This window comes from Salvia miltiorrhiza, chromosome 3 (genome assembly GCF_028751815.1).
Source record: "Salvia miltiorrhiza cultivar Shanhuang (shh) chromosome 3, IMPLAD_Smil_shh, whole genome shotgun sequence".
Taxonomy (NCBI): domain Eukaryota; kingdom Viridiplantae; phylum Streptophyta; class Magnoliopsida; order Lamiales; family Lamiaceae; genus Salvia; species Salvia miltiorrhiza.
The window spans coordinates 7,404,909-7,417,693 of NC_080389.1; the positions used below are offsets into that span (position 1 = coordinate 7,404,909).

The 12,785-nt window shown below is 35.1% G+C and overlaps 1 long non-coding RNA gene across 1 annotated transcript; it reads right to left on the reverse strand.

Moving 5' to 3' along the window:
- Positions 1–782: 782 nt before the first annotated feature.
- On the reverse strand, positions 783–4,063 carry LOC131017307 (uncharacterized). The gene is made up of 2 exons (XR_009099545.1): positions 3,929–4,063; positions 783–1,494 (listed from the first exon to the last, which is right to left on the reverse strand). It is a non-coding gene; the product is annotated as an uncharacterized LOC131017307 (long non-coding RNA).
- Positions 4,064–12,785: the final 8,722 nt, after the last annotated feature.

Here is a 12,785-nt window from a genome sequence, read left to right on the forward strand (position 1 = left end):
TCTTTCTCATCCTTTCATAGTTTATGAACATGTGTTTGAAAATCTGCTAGGGTATCTCTGTACCACATACTGTACGCCTCGTCCTCGTATCTGATCTTCCCTGAGTTCGATCTCACAACAGTCCTGGCCAACCTATAAGGAGAACTTAAAGGTGACTCTAGGAACTAACTCTACTTGGCTCCAGCAACAGAAATAAACAAAACATAACTTAGCAAAACTCCTACTAAGTAGTACTGTTATCTTAAAACTCAAGCTCAAAATATCTAAATTCTCATCTCGTCCCATCTTTACTTAGTAGGGAATCTCTCTAAACAATGATATTAGATCCCTTAATCTAAATCATCGTGACTCAGTAAGACAACTCAACAATTCTCTCTCAAAGCCATCTCCAAAGACTATGGCTCATGATACCTTCTCAAGTACCATTAAGGTTGCGTGAGCAAAACTCGCGTCACCAAACAACTCAACATATCGTACAATATCTCATTGCAGCATGCTAATAACTCATCATTAATCATGCTATTATACTCAAGCTCATAACTCAAACTCATAACTCAAACCAACAAGTACTTAAAGCAATTGCTAATTCTCTCAAGCTTTAGCTCTAAGTTCTCATTTCATCCTTCTACTTAGTAGAAAATCTCTCTTAACAATGACATTAGATTCCTTCATCTAAATCATCGTGACTTATCACAACTGCTCAAACAATTCTCATCACAAAACATCTCAAATACATCACATCATAACTCATAATTATGCATCTTCAATCATATAACATCATATGATATAAACGCTCTCATGATTCATCATGTAACGTCAACATATGCTCTTACAACATAATAACTCATTATTAATCATGTTGTCATCCTCAAACTCAAACTATGCATCTTCAAAGCATAACATCATAACTCATCATATAACCTCAACATCGTGCTCTTCAAAATTTAACGTCAAATAAACTTTGAAATTTTACATACCTCGTTGAGCCTGGTGTGATGGTGCGCTGAGCTCACGGTTGTTAATAACTATTAGTCTAGTGACTCATTCTAGACTAAACTCAAGACTTCTAATTCAGAGCTTTCCTTCGCTCTGATACCACTCTGTCACAGCCCGCCCTAACTATGGATAGTTAGGCCGAGTGATCCACGACTAGGGATGGGGTTAAAGAAGAAGGGGAAGAAAAGGGGCGTCATTTATAGCCGTAAAACTTACTCATCTTAATAAAACTCGTCATTTTTATTCATTAATACTCAATTGAAAACAGTCTATGAAAGACAGCATAAAACTTAATTAATATCATTAATCAAGTTATACATCGTATGAAACCATTCTCTTAAGACTCAAAGTATGACATAACATACTATAACATCAACAACATCTTGCAGCGGAAAGTAGCTAGACATATGTATGAAGACATATTCTAGACAGGTTAACTATTTATTAACAACCCTGGAGACTCCGCTCATTGCAGCACCATCATCACATCAGCTCAACCTGCACATTTAGAAAACATATGCAGGGCTGAGTACAAAAGTACTCAGTGGGCACGTATGCCTAAGTATAAAAATACATGCTTCAAAACTGTAAATTGTCATGCCATCATAAACAGTACAGCAAGGGAGTTTTAGCTAAAAGGCCAAAGCTTACTAAATTCATTTGTGATTCTTAAAGTTCGACTGATCAGTCTAAGTTCTCTTGTAATCTATCATATCTGGAACTGTGTGCCGGAGAGGTGGCCACCTCTCACGGTCACTTGACCGGCCAACCCGCTAGATGACTCACGGTCACTGATGTACACTAGTCCTGGCAGGATAGCTATCAACTGCTCAGGACCCAAATTCGATTGCATCATTGGCAAAGCCAAAGCAGATAGATATCATACTAAAATTGAAACATTTTATGGCAAGACAATACTTGAAATAACTTTAACTCAAAGATTTTATCATGAAATAGCTTGCTTGAACGTAACATTTAAATTCATTTGATATATATGAAAGTAATGCCCACCTCGTTGTGTCTCTGTATCAATGAGTAACGTCACTCTCTCCCTCAAGTCGTTACTTCCCAAAAGAACCTTCATCGTTATGAAGAATTGGTGAGAAGTTATAAAAGAAACCTCGATTAATAATCTAATCTCTTTTATGAAACATTAGTATCTCTAATGTTCATCTCTCTTGATTGTTAATCAATATAACAATTATTATCTCTCGTCATTACTCATTAATTATAACATCCTTATGTTATAATTAGCAGCGCTTCAATTAAAAGAAATATTTAACACATCGAAAAGTCCACTTTCTTAGCAGATCTATTCGCTCTCATCTCGTCTAATTAACCAATTAGAAAGTTAAACTTTCCATTAGGTATGTATTTGAGTCACAGGTCAACAAGAATTGACTATGCTCAAATTCTAATTTCACTAAAAATTTCGACATGACCTATTCATATATAATGTCAGCCACGAGATTTCAACGCGTGAATCTCACTACGTGAACTCGTCTCTCGACTCAAAACTTAACATCTTGACATCTTTTCAACGCAAACCAAACAATTCAAAATCATCAAAACTCTTTATCAGTAAACTATCATTTATACTCGACACCAATTGTTCGAGTGTCAGATACCAACATTTATGTGCGTTAATCATAACTCTCACAACTCACACCATTTAGTCATATCGTATCATCCATCAAAACAAATATAATCAAGTTGTTTTCTAGAAAGTTTTGCTGTTTTTGTGTCATCTTTAAAAATTCATAACAACCAACTCAATCATCATAAACTCTCATACCAATTGATCTCAAAAACTCCATGAAGTGTAGTTCACTCTAAAAATGGTAGTTAACCAAAAAGGTTAAAGGTTTTTGGAGATATTGCTCTTTTAGTGTAGGCTGTCAAAGATTGACAGTTTCTGCCAATTTTGTTTAGGCCATTAGAAACCAAGGCAAACCTTAATAAAATTCCATCAAATTTAATCAGCCAAAACTAAAGGTATCCTTGAAGATTTGGTTAAAATTTCACAAGAGAAAACGTTCATATGATCTGCCAAATAAACAATGAAACTCATACACTTTTACTGTTGGAAAAATATGACAGCAGAACAGGGCCTTTTTGAAATAATAAACTGCTCTGTTTCAGAGGTCATAAAAATCGAAATCTTATGTTTTTAGAAAAGTATTGAAGTCTAGTTTCGTTTAAAAAAAACGGTGATGCAAAATCCTTCATGGATTAATAGATATAAACGTTTTTGTGAAGTCTACCAACAGTTGACAGATTCTGTCAAGGATTTTTTCAAAATATCTTTAAAATACCAAACATCATCCAAAAGACATGAAATTTTGCAGCGACGAAATACACATATCATAGATAAACATACTAAAATTTCAGAGCCATCAAGCAATGAAAACTCATCGAAACATAAGCTTGAAACTGCTGTAAAATTTTGACAGAATTCCAGTTTTAATTTCGTTCAACAATTATCATCCATAAATTGTAAATCAATTAGCATGCTCATGTGATATCGTAGAACACATATACGCAATAATATTCATTATGCAACGTCCCAAACTTCACGAATTTAAATAATCATACTCTAAAAACTTATACAATTTTCGTGCTTGGAAAAATACGAATTTAATATATATCGATTCTAGCATACCCTTAAGCACAAATATCAAGTCAAAACGATCAAACAAAAATCGAAAGACAAGCTAATATGTGAAAAACGGGGCTGCCCTCATGGGTTTCATAGCTACGGTTCGTTCCGTTCTTACTCCCTTCATTAAACATGCTCAACATCTACCCAAGAACAACATACTAATATTTCACGACGATCCGACGTCGTTTCAAAATAAAGTCGAGAATCGACGTTTTTCGACGTCGACGAAAATCGAAAAGAAAACCATCAAAACGTAGGTAGAGATCTTACCTACTTAGATACGTGATCGAAAAAATGATCGGCGCTCGTCTCGGTGCTCAAATCGGAGGTCAAAAGCTTGAGCTCAAACTAAAATGAAAATGGCGTGAACTAGTGTGTGTTTTAGGTGTTGTATGTGTGAGATTAAAGTGTGAGTGGAGTGTTTGGCTGATACAGCCGTATAATATGTGTGAGTGAGTGGGGTTGGGTGGTTGGTGGAGTGGTTAGGGTAGGGTAGGTTAGATAATATATTATCCCACTTAGTCGTTAAATATCTCGTTTCGTCTCGTTTTAACGACTAACTACCCATATTCTTCGTTACTCGTCCTCTTAACTCCTACTCACTTTCATTACACTCGTAATTCTATATAAATATAGAAAACGCAAGCTCGTTCTCGAAATTCTGATAAACAAGCTCGGTTCGTTTATCGAGAAATCCCGGTTTACTATTCACTCGTCGTCCAAAAATAAAAACTTTCATTATTGGACTCGTATCGAAAAACTAAGAATATTTCTCGACGACGTGCACGTAAAATTTTGAAAGTCGACAAAAAGACGAAATAGCCGTATTTTACTATTCATCGTCAAAAAGTCAAAAATTTCAAAAACGTCTTAACGGACTCAGATTTCACTTCCGAGTTCATCGTTCTCATTCAAATAATTATCTCGAATTATTCAAATACTCAAACTCAACTACGGATTTAAAATCCCACATCATCCACACATCATCAAAAGAACATCTCAACGTCTTAAAAATAACAAGGGAACTTCATATAACTCCTCATCTCTTTACAAAGTAAATCAAACAAGGGATCTAAACTTTAATTACTCAAACTCAAGCAATTAATCACGTAATCAAAAGCCCGGGTATTACAATAAAAGATTTGATATGATTCATATATAGCTAATAACGGCTGTGCAAAAGATTAATTTACATTCTTAACCTTAATGGATTTAAATGGCCAAAAATTATATAATTAGATCAGATAAATCAGGACCGCATGATTTTATGGATTTAACGCTTTGGATTTGGTCTTCGTTCTCTATATAGGGGAGTGGTCTCCATTGAACTCTCCCCTATATATATATATATATATATATATATATATGGGGTTGGGTTCCGGTAGTATCCAAGCTTATAATAGATCCGTAGATCCAAATCTAGACCACACATTTATGACATGTGGCGCATCAAGATGGTGACACGTGGCAAGGCATTTCAAGGCAAAATCTGGAGAGGGGTAAAATTGGAATGTAATTTTCGAAATTAAAAAAAAAAAGAAATTAGATTTTCTCAAAATAGGTATATTTTAGATGCATAAAGTTTCATACGAGAATGCATGAACTTCCATATAAAAATGCATAAAGTTTCATATAAAAATGCATAAGATTTCACCCCACCCCCACACCCCTGAATTTCACCCCAAATTTCGGGTCCCTACTTGAGGGGGCTAACAAATAAAACTTTCCTATTCTTTTTTCCGAAAATTATTATCTCAATGGATATTTTTTATTATTTAGAGTTAGTGACTGGAAATCAATGTTGTTAAATCAAAATATCAATTCATGAAGAATTTGCCTAAATCAACTATACGTACGTGCATAAAATGTGGTTTGAATACCTGCATAAAATGTGGTTTGATTTCATTATATATGTTACATTTCACATTTATCAACCTCATCAATACACGTCTCATGTATATTTATGTTATTATCAAATATATTCTCAAATAGTGTGCATGTGTTGGCCTAGTGGTAGGAGGTTAGTTAATGCTCAAGACCTTGGGGTCCTGGGTTCGAGTCCTCTAAGTCTTTAAATTTCTTTATTTTTATATAATTAAAAATTATATATTTTCAAATAATTTTGGGCGCGACAGATCGCCTTTTTTTTATATCATGGGGTCCGTAATTACTACATTAATGGCACACCCCAATTTCTGAAGAAATAACTATAACTGAGGTGTAACTAAATCATTGAAATGAACAAGGGAAAAATCTTGTGAAATCCAAATAATGGGATAATAAATCGTGCAACGCCTTTTGGATGAAGAAAGACAGATATTCAAATGACATTAATCAATCAACAACATAACTAACTTCAGGATCACAAGTTTAGTTTCCTGCTTCGGATAACCAACATTCATTAATCAAAATACTTGAGAGTCAAAAGTCTAGGCTCATCAAAAGATATCATTTAGAGTCATAGCATAAAGGTCTTAAGTCAAGGAAACGAAAGACAGATAAAAGCTATAGTACTACAATGGAAGTCAAATACGGAGTTGAACCCAAGCCTCAGCTCTGCCCCGTCAACACCAGCCATCAACCTGAAAAATATTTGAAAATATTTGGGCTAAGTACTAATATACTTAGTGGGCTGCAACTTTTAAAATATCTCATAATTCGTAAGAACAGTTTATCCAATCATTCATGACATAACTTAGAAGGTTTTAAAGCAAAAGAACTTCTAAGCATGTTAAAGAATTTCATTTTATTAGCGCGCTATTGTCACACTCTGTTTAGTTACTCGTTGTGATATCGGACCTTTTAGCCACCGACGTATCACTTACTCGGGACGTAACTCAAACGAGTTGAATTGACCTCGGGACGCTATCCAGACAGGCCTTACATGATACATGCTTCAGAACACATCCAACCAAGCACCCTTATAATGCCTCTTACATGAATTAGTGCCCGATGGAGATCAACCCACCGAAACAACTAACAAATGTACACAATTCTCAAACAACATGTTAGGCCATAAGAGAACCTTGATTGATCCATGAATTGTGAGCCTTAAACATAACAGAGCGCACAATAATATTTATTGGATAAATAGTTTGCATTTCATAAAACATTTAGAACTTAATAACTCAATTATACATTTGAAAAATAAGCCCACTTGATTAGGCAAAGCCTGTAGTTTTAACTGTAACTCTGAATCGGGATAGCAGCGCTAAAACTCCTGATCCTCAAAGCGTACAAGAAATTTTATTCTTAATAGGTTTCCTGAAGCTAATCTTATATCGTAGTGAAATGCTATCTAATCTTGATTCATCACGCCAGGTTTCCAAAATTTAATAATAAATATTGAAAACTAAATTCTTGAGCTAAGGACACCAGCAATATTCTTGCTCGATTTTCTTTGATAATGGATTTATAAATAAAGCCAATTTAATCAAAAATGATTTTATTTACAAAATGTTTAATATAAATTTCTTTCATGCTTTAAATCATATAATCAATAATCACACTTAATACATACACATAATAAATAATATTATCATGCAATTCATTCATTAGTAAATAACTAATCAAACCCACATATATGTTTAATTAATAAACTAATTGAGCTTAATCAAAATAATAAATTAATAACATAGGTCCAACATTTTAAATAAAGACCAAGTCCTACAATTAAGTAAAGGTTAAGCCTGATGATTAATTAAAGGGTAATTCTATTCATAGCCTCAATTTTTTTTCTATTGTCTCTTATTAAAAATAATACTAATAATTATAGTGACTATAATAATGTGTGGTAGTTCAGCCACACATAATCTCAAAATGTGTAGGTAAATCAGACAAGAAAAAAATCATTAGTTATTGACATTTAAAATGTGTGGCAAAAATATTTTCGTGACATTTATTATTTTACGGTTATTTTTAAGTTTTATTTATGTATAATAAAACTTATTTTTGAATTTGTTGTGCCAACGTGGCAAAATAATAAAAGTTATTAACCACACATAATTATAAATTATTTATGTGTGGGTAATGAATTTTTATCATTATTATTCTTGAAATGTAAGAAACGTGGGAAAATATTTTTAGCCACATTTATATTTTGGCTTTAATTAGTTATTTATGCAAATCTTAATTGATGTTTTACCCACACATAAATACCCACACATATTCTGAAAATTGTGTAGATGAATCAGTAAGAAACTTTCAATTAGTTATTGACTTTTAAAATGTGTAGCAGAAAATTATTAGTAACATTTATTGTATAGCGGTAATTTTTTTTAAGTTTTATTTATTTATTTAACAAAATTTTATTGACTTTCAATTTGTTTCACGATAATTTTTTAAGTTTTATTTATTTATTTAACAAAATTTTATTTTAAATCTATTGTGTCGATGTAACAAATTAATAAAATTTCTATTTCCCCCTTTTTGACATCATCAGAAAGGGAGGTGACTGATGTCTGAATGCCATGAGGATCAGTTACCCGTTGAAGTTCCATTCCATGTTCCTCGAGAACATGGAACTTGGCTTTGAGATCTTCCATCTCCTTTTCTTGTGCTTGGATTCGTCGTTCAAGCTCAAGAGTCGTGGCAGTTGCAGTGGCTTGGTCATTATCTTCAGCCATATCAGTTGGCAGAATTTCATTTCTAGTTCCAACAGCATCAATATTGACTGTTGCGAAGTTGGGCTGGAGTCTTTCGATGTAGTCCACTGCTTCTTTCTTGACAGCCAGCATCATCATATCTCCACCAGGTGGCCTGTAAACAAAACCATTTCTCAACAGGTACTCTCAGAGTCCCTGTTCAAGATCATGTAGGGCATCTCAGATATTGTGAATGCCTATTTTCATGTGTAGCTCCAACTCATGAGAGTTAATATTGGATTCAGACCACACAGCGTATAAGCTATGGATCTGATCACGAGGAGCGTTTCGGATAAAGGTGTGGAGAAGGAGGTTCACTACATCATTGAATAGCTCTGAATTGGACGCAGGAATGGAATGAGAATGAAATGGACGCAGGAATGGAATGGTGATTCCTGCGTCCATTCCCAATCCTATGGCTGGTACGGTTTTTGTGATGGGAATCGTCATTCTCGATGAAATGCCTATTCCCATGCATATGGGATTGGAATGTATGGCTGATATGCAAGAATGGAATGGGAATGGAATGGGAATGAATTGGTGATTCCTGCGTCCATTCTCAATCCTATGGCTGGTACGGTTTTTGTGATGGGAATCGCCATTCCCGATGGAATGCTTATTCCCATGCATATGAGATTAGTCATTCCTCCCCTCCCCCATGGTATTGTGTATTCCCATGGATATGATTGTCACAGCCCGCAACCCTTAATGACAAATTTAGCCGGGATTATGACTTGGGATGAGAATTAATGAGTGGGAACGGATATGGACAATTACTTAACATTAAAGTATATGGAAATGTCACTCATAGATAAAATGCTAGGATCATATATGATCATTTGGATACTTATAAAACATACACATAAAGGAGAACTGATTAAGGTGGGTTACCCAATAACACGTGTCACAACTTCATAACATAGAGTTATTCTAATTAAAGTGTTTTGCAGCGGAAAACGTGTGAGATATACATATGAAGATGTATACTCAAGGTTACATTTCTTGAAATGTCAAAGGAACACCCGCTCAACATCATTCCATTCCATCAGCTGCTCAACCTGCACATTTAGAAATACATGCAGGGCTAAGTATAAAAATACTCAGTGGGCACATATGCCTACTATGAAATATAACATGCTTCGTAAAGATTTAAATTGTCTTGCTTAGGAAGGATGATTGGAGACCAAACACTATTCACCATTTAATACTTGTCCCCCCTAAACCTACACACTAATCCCTTCCCTTCATCTTCATACCACACGTCCACTTCAAGTAAGGCTAAGGAAATTAATCACAATGAGACACAATTATATGAAGCCATAGTTTGGGTAGTATACTACGTCGGTAGACTAACACTTCTTGGTCTTATCAAACAAGAGGATCTATTATGACAACTCACGAGTTGCAAGGCTCAAACTCAACACAACATTAAAGCAAGGTGTTGTAGAAATTGTTCAAGAGAATCAAAAGAATGACCAGAGGGTATGGAATGATTAACTACTAGGTCGAACAAAATGACCTCGAGTATGAACCCATCTGGCTTTTCAACCGAAAGTTGAAACACATGGGTTTTCAACCCAAAAGACGTCTACTGAGATTTGGATCATGTGGACTGGCCAGGTCCAACATCATCACCTCCCAGTCACACGAGAAACATCGTCCCGAACTTGGAGAGCCATGAACACACTATACATAACAAAACATAAGCTCATCATGACAACTAAACTTATCTTAAGGTTCCCTATCCTATTGATCTCAAACCCCAAACCTCTCTTAAGACATATACACACAGACATACGTACACAGGCAAAACACACTATTCTTAAAATTTATCGTGTAGCAAAAGTTGATTCGAAGTTCCGTCGCACTTGAACATTCGAACGTAGAGACTATGGTTCAACCTTTGATGCAACGTTTACCTTGAATTCGTCGCGTATAGTCATTCTGTGCTTTTCTTTTACCTCGTACATATCTTTTAATTCCTCTTTGTAGTTCAAAAGAATCATTGTTTTCTTGAGGGAGCTGAAATGCTCTAAGTTCTCTTTCATTCTTCTACATCATCACCTTAAGAATCTAGATTGTAGAGATATCCTACTAACCTAGTAGTCTATGTTCTTTTGAAATTGTGATCATGCAACTTATAGCAATCTATGTTCTCTGGGAAAACATATGTCAATTTTTCTATTATTCGTCTGATCATAACATCATAGATTGCGAAAATATGCCATGAAAGGCAAAACATTCAACATTTCATCATAGCATGCTCTTTACATAAACATATTCATAAAACATCTTCGAACAATAACATCTTTAACACGTGAACTACAGTTACCTTCTTTCCTTGATTGAGCACGATGCAATGGAGTGTTGAGCGGTGCCGTATAAACCCATGTAAGTCAAAAGAATCAAACTAGACTCGACTCTTTTATAATAAGGTTTCTAGAGTGGTATCAGAGCGAAGGAAAGCTCTGAATTAGAAGTCTTGAGTTTAGTCTAGAATGAGTCACTAGACTAATAGTTATTAACAACCGTGAGCTCAGCGCACCATCACACCAGGCTCAACGAGGTATGTAAAATTTCAAAGTTTATTTGACGTTAAATTTTGAAGAGCATGATGTCGAGGTTATATGATGAGTTATGATGTTACACTTTGAAGGTGCATAGTTTGAGTTTGAGGATGACAACATGATTAATAATGAGTTATTATGTTGTAAGAGCATATGTTGACGTTACATGATGAATCATGAGAGCGTTTATATCATATGATGTTATATGATTGAGGATGCATAATTATAAGTTATGATGTGATGTATTTGAGATGTTTTGTGATGAGAATTGTTTGAACAGTTGTGATAAGTCACAATGATTTAGATGAAGGAATCTAATGTCATTGTTAAGAGAGATTTTCTACTAAGTAGAAGGATGAAATGAGAACTTAGAGCTAAAGCTTGAGAGAATTAGCAATTGCTTTAAGTACTTGTTGGTTTGAGTTATGAGTTTGAGTTATGAGCTTGAGTATAATAGCATGATTAATGATGAGTTATTAGCATGCTGCAATGAGATATTGTACGATATGTTGAGTTGTTTTGTGACGCGAGTTTTGCTCACGCAACCTTAATGGTACTTGAGGAGGTATCATGAGCCATAGTCTTTGGAGATGGCTTTGAGAGAGAATTGTTGAGTTGTCTTACTGAGTCACGATGATTTAGATTAAGGGATCTAATATTATTGTTTAGAGAGATTCCCTACTAAGTAAAGATGGGACGAGATGAGAATTTAGATGTTTTGAGCTTGAATTTTAAGATAACAATACTACTTAGTAGGAGTTTTGCTAAGTTATGTTTTGTTTATTTCTGTTGCTGGAGCCAAGTAGAGTTAGTTCCTATAGTCACCTTTAAGTTCTCCTTATAGGTTGGCCAGGACTGTTGGCACTGTACGAAAGTGGACTGTTGTGAGATCGAACTCAGGGAAGATCGGATACGAGGACGAGGCGTACAGTATGTGGTACAGAGATACCCTAGCAGATTTTCAAACACATGTTCATAGACTATGAAAGGATGAGAAAGAGCCAAGGAAGGCTATGGTTGAAAGGATGAGAAGTAGCCGAGGAGGGCTAGAGTTGATGAGGATGAGAAGAGAAGCCGATATAGGCTAGAGCTAAGGATGATCTTGAGAGTATGAGCGGTACACCCTTGTTTTTGATTAGTTTCAATTACATTGCGATGTATATAACTTACTTAGGAGATACTGATACTTGAGCTTTTGACATGCTGATAGATAAGCATGCGAATATAGTACCCTACTGATGTTAAATAGATGGATGTTCCTAATGTGCTAAAGTAGCAACTAGATGAGTTAACTGGTAGCAATTACCATAGGAGGTCCAGACCGAGACATAGTACTATTAATGGTGTCGGTTTAGAAGGGACATTACGATAGATACTATGGTTTTTGTAGGGTTTATATAACCCCTTTATGTAAGTCCTCTAAAAAGAGGCATTCTACTGATGGATATATTAGGTTGATCAGAGTGGTCTTTTTGTTAGCATTTCGTGAGTGCTTATTGCCTTACAGATGAATGTTAAGGTGACCGTGAGGGTTTCCTTAAAGTTGAGTTAGTAAATTGAACTTGAGTTTCGAGGATGCTTAGAGCGTTGGTCGAGTTGAGTTTTCCTTTTGTGATTTCAAAAATGCCTCAAAGATATCATCAAGAGTGTGATGTGAAGGATAGGCGGGATAATAATCCGCCACCACCACCGCAACATGAGAGGAGAGTCGAAAAATATTGAACTTTCAAAACAAGAGTCTAGAACATAGGACCCTGAGTTTAAGCTTTTAGCTTGCTGGTGTGAACTTAAGTTTTGTTATGTATAGTATGTTGAGGATTTAGAAGACACAGAATTTCCAAGTTCGGGATAGTATATCCCGTGTGACTGGGGAGTGATTATGTTGGACCTGGCCAGTCCGCATGATCCAAATCTCAG